Here is a 7,721-nt window from a genome sequence, read left to right on the forward strand (position 1 = left end):
GATAACATGCCGCCGCGCGCCCTGGGGGATGCACATCGCGGCGATCGGTGGAGCGGTGTGTCACCCTGACACACCGCTCCACCGATCTTGGTAAACAGCCTCCGGCGGAGGTGCTTTACCACATGATCAGCTGTGTCCAATCACGGCTGATCACGATGTCAATAGGAAGAGCCGTTGATCGGCTTTTCCTCACTTGCATCTGACAGACGCGAGTAGAGGAGAGCCGATCGGCAGTTCTCCTGACAGGGGGGGTCTGCGCTGATTCTTTATCAGTGCACTGGATCTAGATGGGGTTCAGGTAAGTATTAGGTTGGGCTGATGGGGCCTGCTACACACAGATATCTTAATGCACCTTCTGCCTTTACAGCCACTTTAAGGTTAGTTTTAAAGGTGGAATAAACCTTAAATGGCTTTTGAGGTTTATTTGTTAAAAATGTGTCCCTTATTTTTGCCATATTTTATTGTAGTATGCATAATTCCCGGCAAAAGAAATGCAAAAATAGATGCAAAAAGAGAAAAATCCCCAAAAAAGAAAAACACACACACAGTTATATATTCTATTATATTCTATTATATCATATTACGTTATACATTGTATGTATTTATGTGTGTGTTTTTCCTTTGGGGCTTTTTTCTCTTAATTTTTTGCTACTATTTTTGCATTTCTTTTCCTTGAAATAATACTATAATAAAATATGGCAAGGTAAAAAAATGTCATCAAAGAAACCTCAGAAGCCATGTTTTTTTCTCTTCTTTCCTTTCCTTTTTTTATATATCAATTTATCTCTCTCTCTCTCTCTCTCTCTCCCTCTCTATATATCTATTTATATATCTAGATAGATAGATAGATAGATAGATAGATAGATAGATAGATAGATAGATAGATAGATAGATAGATAGATAGATAGATAGATAGACAGATACACATTTTCTATGATAGAATATGTATAGACAAATCTTTGGATTAAAATTAAAGACATTTATAAAAAGAGATTAAATACATTTATAAAAATACCCCCCAACATCTGAGGACAGTCATATATATGACTATATAGCTTTAAATCTCCATAGAAGTTTGGCAGCACTGAATAGGAGCTATTACTGGGAGTTTTTGGTGTTGGATATTTTTTATTATCTTTGATTTTGATTTTTAATGAAACATTACTCAGCTTTATTATATACACGTATTTTTTGTGTTTGCACAGTAAGGGAGTTGATTTATTTATTTAGATTTTGCTTCACAAAACCTTTGAAATATCTGCTCAATGGATGACCTATGAAGGAATTTTCCACCTCCTTACCGGCAGGTTGTGTGATATTAGTGCAGATTGGTGTTGCTCAGTAATAGATTTGTAGTCGTGTTGCTATTATTTCAGCTTAATGTTTTCCCAGATTGCTTTTCTCTCATGACTAATCATGGTTTAAGTTTAATAGTTTTTGTGGTGTGACCTGATATGTGGTCTGAGAATACGAAGGATAAATAATGATCTGTGATTGGAGAGAATCGGCCTTCATCTACATCTAAGGAATAGACATCTGTAGAGTGTACTTCATCCACACCAAGAATTATGGAGGGTAAGTTCTGATCTTCTCATCTCATATTATTCTGTGAAAAACAAATGTTTTTAAAGTTTGTAGAGGGATTGTATTTTTGCCACATACCCCACCATGCAAACTCCGACATATGTCCTCTAGATGGTAATTTTGTAGTAATAACGTATACAATGATGACACGTGAAATGATTTGAAACAACTGTATTCAATGTAATAAGAATTAGCGTGGTCCCGGTTTTCCATGAAAAATGTATTTATTATTTATTCCTTTTATTATAAATTATTATTTTTAAAAACACAGAGTTTAAAAGATGTTTGATGGCTTCTTGAGGAACGTTCCCCAGCCCTGGATTACTTGGTTCATATTTTTTAGCCTGGTGTTCTCAGGTGAGAGCTCTGATAATTACATACAAAATGCATTTGAGACAAGTTGTCCTTTATGGTCTTTATTACATTCCAGAGATAATATGAGGTTGGGCAGTAGATCTTTTTTTTTCCCATTAGACTTTTTGCATGTGGGTCTTAAACTGGCAATTCCCCATATAAGATTATTTTTGTTGAGGATTTCTGTGCTTCATATGAAGTCAGTTGACCTTCTTTAACCATGAACTACTGATAAGGTGAATCCAGATCCCCCAATATTCATGTTCTGGACTTCTCACTGCTTTGGCGGCCATAATTCTCATGTGCCATATCAGGTCAGGGGAAGTTTCATTCTACAATTATTATAGATGAGACATAAAAGAATGTAACCACTTCAATACAGAACCCCCCCCCCCCCCCCTTCTTGTCCAGGCCAGTTTTCGGCTCTCAGCGCTGTCACACTTTGAATGACAATTGCACAGTCATGCAACATTGTACCCATGTGACACTTTTATCATTCATTTCACACAAAAAGAGCTTTCTTTTCTCTGGTATTTATTCACCACTTGTTTTTTTTTTTTTTTCTTTCGCTAAATAAACAAAAAAAGTCCCAAAATGTTAAAAAAAAGTGTTTTTCTTTGTCTCTGTTCTACAATTTTGCAAATAAAATAATCTTTCTTTCTGATTTTAGGTCAAATATGTATTCTGCTCCATTACTTCCCAAATCAAAACATTTTTTTTCATCTACTGTCACCAGTGCAGTGCACTGTATGTATGTATGTATGTATGTATGTATATATATATATACATATATATATATACATCATATAACTGGTGTGGGGGTGATCAGGGACACTAACTGGTGACAGTATATAAAAACAAAAACAATAATAATAATAATCATCATCAACATCTTATTTCAATATTGTTTTTTATTACATTTTTTTTCTTTTTTTTTACAATTTTTTAAACACATTTGTTACCAGAGCTATACAGTGCTACCATAGTAACTCTGCACTACTCTGGGGAAGTGATCAGGATTTTTTTTTTTACACATCACACATTGATTGCTTATACCAGGGAATATCCCTGGTATAAGCAACCATTTTTATTGAATGAAATGGATTTATGCATTGTATATTATTGTGATTAGCTGTGATTGGCCACAGCTAATTACATGGTACAGATGGGTTGTGATTGGCCCTGTCTGTACCATGTGATCACTGTGACCAATCACAGTTCGCAGCACAATTGTACACAATGAATGGCTTAAATCAAAGCCATTCGTTGTGTACAATTGTCTTGTGATCTGCTGTGATTGGTCACAGTGATCACATGATACCGGTAGTGGGCCGCAGCAACATCATATGACGTCCACTCGGAAGTACAAAGGTCCGGCCCAGTTGTCATTTAACAATAGGCTGGGTGGGAAGTGGTTAACTAGGATCATGGCCATTTGATGCAAATTTTGAAACTTTGCACCAAAAATGTCTGAGACGTTATTTTTTTTTACCTAATTTGCAAATAGAAAATAAATGTAATATCTATGATGGTCAGGTACATCACATTATTTTAAATGGGCTCATAATGTTTTATGTATTTCTACTTTACAGAATTGCAAGTTTAGAGGTTCCCTCTTTGCATGAAAAGTCTATGGATAGCATCTATGACATCCTGATTTTTTCAAGGTGTATGTCGCCGGGTTCAACATTGGATTCTCCATACTAATACGGGACTAAACTCAGTCAAAGAAGATGTGAAAATGGATCTCACATAATTAAAAACATCCCTTCCATAATACAGGATGAGGACAGTATGACGGAATAATGAGTTTTGCTCTATATCCTCCCTGGGGGAAAAAAGCATAAATCTACTCCAAAAGTGGGGCCTGCTGCCCAGCGATGGGCAAACTACTGCAGATGCACCATCACCAACCAGGAGCTTCACGCAACGGCACAATGCTATTGGCTGAGGATCGGCGTAGAGTTTTTCCTAAATGTACATAATAATATAACTGGATACTATCATTTATAGGTAAAGTTGATCCAGGGAATATCCGATTGCCTCTCGGGGGATCAGGAAGGAATTTTTTCCCCTGCTGGAGCAAATTGGATCATGCTTTACTGGGGTTTTTCACCTTCCTCTGGATCAACTGTGGGTGAAGGATTGTGTATATATAAGATTGTATGATTTTTTTTTCTATTTTTTTCCCTTTTATTGGTTGAACTATATGGACTTGTGTCTTTTTTTCAATCTGACTAACTTTGTAACTATGTGAAAATGCTTCACTGTAACTTGGGGTGTTGACGGGGGTCCCGCTCGTAATAAGCATGAGACTGGTCACAGTGTGAGCCCAAATGGGGGTGACAGGCCCAACCCCCATAATGGAGAAATAAAAAAACACCTTTCAGGGGAGTCTAATGCCCCGTACACACGGTCGGATTTTCCGACGGAAAATGTGTGATAGGACCTTGTTGTCAGAATTTCCGACCGTGTGTGGGCTCCATCACACATTTTCCATCGGATTTTCCGACACACAAAGTTTGAAAGCAGGATATAAAATTTTCCGACAACAAAATCCGTTGTCGGAAATTCCGATCGTGTGTACACAAATCCGACGCACAAAGTGCCACGCATGCTCAGAATAAATAAAGAGATGAAAGCTATTGGCCACTACCCCGTTTATAGTCCCGACGTACGTGTTTTACGTCACTGCGTTCAGAACGATCGGATTTTCCGACAACTTTGTGTGACCGTGTGTATGCAAGACAAGTTTGAGCCAACATCCGTCGGAAAAAATCCATAGATTTTGTTGTCGGAATGTCCAAACAAAGTCCGACCGTGTGTACGGGGCATCAGTGTCAGCTGAAATTATAATTTGCTAGAAGTCTGTTCAATGTTTATTATTATATATACTACTTACTATTGTATGACATATCGGTGATGGATCATCATGTATAGGAAATATTTCCATTTCTATAGTTTTCATTCTGTGATACTTTGATGCCTAATAAAAATCTATGGCTTAAATATGAAAAAAAAAACTTTTTTGGCTCATTATGACTTTATACCAGAGAAGGCAAGATATAGTTAAATATTGTTCTAAAGACATTATCCAAAAAAGGAAATGTTCTGTGCCGACAAATACCACAAAGATATACACTATATTACCATAAGTATTGGGACACACGCCTTTACACACACATGAACTTTAATGACACCCAGTCTTAGTCCGTAGGGTTCAATATTGAGTTGGCTCCGCCCTTTGCAGCTATAACAGCTTCAACTCTTCTGGGAAGGCCGTCCACAAGGTTTAGGAGTGTGTCTATGGGAATGTTTGACCATTCTTCCAGAAGAGCATTTGTGAGGTCACTGATGTTGGACAAGAAGGTCTGATTCACAGTCTCTGCTCTAATTTATTCCAAAGGTGTTCTATCGGGTTTAGGTCAGGACCATGTCTTTATGGACCTTGCTACCATTGCACAAAAAAGTGTCAAAATGTTAAAAACAACAAGACACAGCTTGTGGACAGGCCCTTTATTAAAAAATAAAAAAATAAAAATGTCCCACAATGTCAATTCATCTTCTATTTAGCCGCCCGGACCAAAAAAGAAAAAAAAAATTGCAACCGATCTGCCTCTATGGGAGGCTCCCGCCGTGTGACGCTTCTTCTCTTGTGACAGTTCTTATATAACTGAGGGCAGGCCCACCCGGTGACATACCTGGGTGACCCTGCCCCCTCTGATGCCACAAGGACTTCCCTATGGCTTCCCCGTGGTGTCAGTGGGGGGCGGGGTCACCCGTTTACGTCACCTGGTGGCCCCGCCCTCAGTTATATAAGAACTTTTACAAGCGAAGAAGCATCACATGGCGGGAGTCTCCCATAGAGACGGGTCGGTTACGGATTTTTCTTTTTTTTTCTTTTTCGGTCTGTCGCGGCATGATAGAAGAAGATGAATGGACATCGTGGCATTTTTAAATTTTTTTTTAAATTTTTAAATTTTTTTAATAAAGGACTTTTGTGTAATGGTAGGGGTACATTTGTACCCCGTTACCATTTCACACAGGGGGAGGCCGGGATCTGGGGGTCTCCTTGTTAAAGGGGGCTTCCAGATTCTGATAAGCCCCCCGCCCGCAGACCACTGGGCAAGGGTTGTGGGGATGAGGCCCTTGTCCTCATCAACATGGGGAAAAGGTAAATTGGGGGATAACTCAAAGCACCCCCTCCATGGGAGCAGTGATCGCTGTCATGTCAGTGGTAACCCATTCCCCTCCACAGTTAGAATCACTCCCTAGAACACTCTTAACCCCTTGATCGCCCCCTAGATTTTAACCCTTTCCCTGCCGGTGACATTTACACAGGAATCTGTGCATTGTTATAGCACTGATTGCTGTATAAATGACAATGGTCCCAAAATAGTGTCAAAAAAGTCTGATGTGTCTGCCGCAATGTTGCCGTCATGATAAAAATTGCAGATCGCTGCCATTACTAATAAAAAAAAATGATTTAAAAAATGTCATAAATGTATCCTCTATTTTGTAGACGCTATAACATTTGCGCAAAGCAATCAATATGCGTTTATTGCGATTTTTTTTACCAAAAATATGTAGAAGAAAACATATCGGCCTAAACTGAGGAAAAAATGTGTTTTTTTATATATTTTTTGGGATATTTATTATAGCAAAAAGTAAAAAATATTGCTTTTTATTTCAAAATTGATGCTCTTTTTTTGTTTATAGCGCAAAAAATAAAAACCACAGAGGCCATCAAATACCACCAAAAGAAAGCTCTATTTGTGGGAAAAAAAGGACGTCAATTTTGTTTGGGTGCGACGTCACACGACCGCGCAATTGTCAGTTAAAGCGACGTAGTGCCGTATCGCAAAAAGTGCTCTGGTCAGCAAGGGGGTAAATTCTTCCGGGGCTGAAGCTGTTAATGGGTAACTGCACTTTTGTGAAAAAATGTAGCAAATAAAAAAATAAAAATATGGCATATACCATTGCTACAGAAACCGTATTGTAATTTATTGCTATTAGAAATTTGTTTTCAATCTGCAGCAGCTGTAATTTTCTATAAAATTCAATACAGTCTATCAGTTTTTTTGGGACCCTACAAGTTGCTCATGTTACTGACATTGTATTATTTTTTTTTTCATTACATCCTACTGAAGAAAAAACTAAAGCACAAAACAGCTCTCCATCCTTTCCTTGTGGTTTGTCCTTATCTTCTGAGTGTTTCAGTATCTTTTTGGTTTTATTTCAATCCTATCCAAAACAAAAAAAAATATTTATTTTTGGTTGGTGTTAGGCTTTAACCACTTGCTCACTTAAACCCCCCTTCCTGCCCAGACCAAATTTTCAGCTTTCAGCACTGTCACTCTTTGAATGACAATTGCGCGGTCATGCAACACTGTACCCATATAACATTTTTGTAATTTATTTCCCTCAAATAGAGCTTTCTTTTGGTGGTATTTAATCACCTCTGGGTTTTATTTTTTGCTAAATAAAACGAAAAAGATCGAAAATTTTGAAAAAAAAAGTTTCATATTTTGTTATAAAATTTTGAAAACCGGTAATTTTTCTCCTTCATTGATGGGCACTGATAAACGACATTTATGGGCACATATACATATAACATATAACTGCACAAGAATGCGATGCATAATATATTTTTTGTTGTTTTTTTGTTGCAGTTTATGCAGCGCTAATGGCAGCCACATCAATTAGTAAGGGAAACAATGTGTTTTGGCAAGCTTGGCCCAAACAAACTATATTTAAAGTAAAAGTAAACATGGAGTTAGGCA

The 7,721-nt window shown here is 37.7% G+C and overlaps 1 long non-coding RNA gene across 1 annotated transcript; it reads left to right on the forward strand.

Moving 5' to 3' along the window:
- The first annotated feature begins 1,081 nt into the window (after positions 1 to 1,081).
- Positions 1,082 to 4,917, forward strand: LOC141148145 (uncharacterized). The gene is made up of 3 exons (XR_012245166.1): positions 1,082 to 1,575; positions 1,856 to 1,941; positions 3,531 to 4,917. It is a non-coding gene; the product is annotated as an uncharacterized lncRNA (long non-coding RNA).
- The last annotated feature ends 2,804 nt before the right edge of the window (positions 4,918 to 7,721 follow it).

This window comes from Aquarana catesbeiana, linkage group LG06 (assembly GCF_042186555.1).
Source record: "Aquarana catesbeiana isolate 2022-GZ linkage group LG06, ASM4218655v1, whole genome shotgun sequence".
Lineage (NCBI taxonomy): Eukaryota > Metazoa > Chordata > Amphibia > Anura > Ranidae > Aquarana > Aquarana catesbeiana.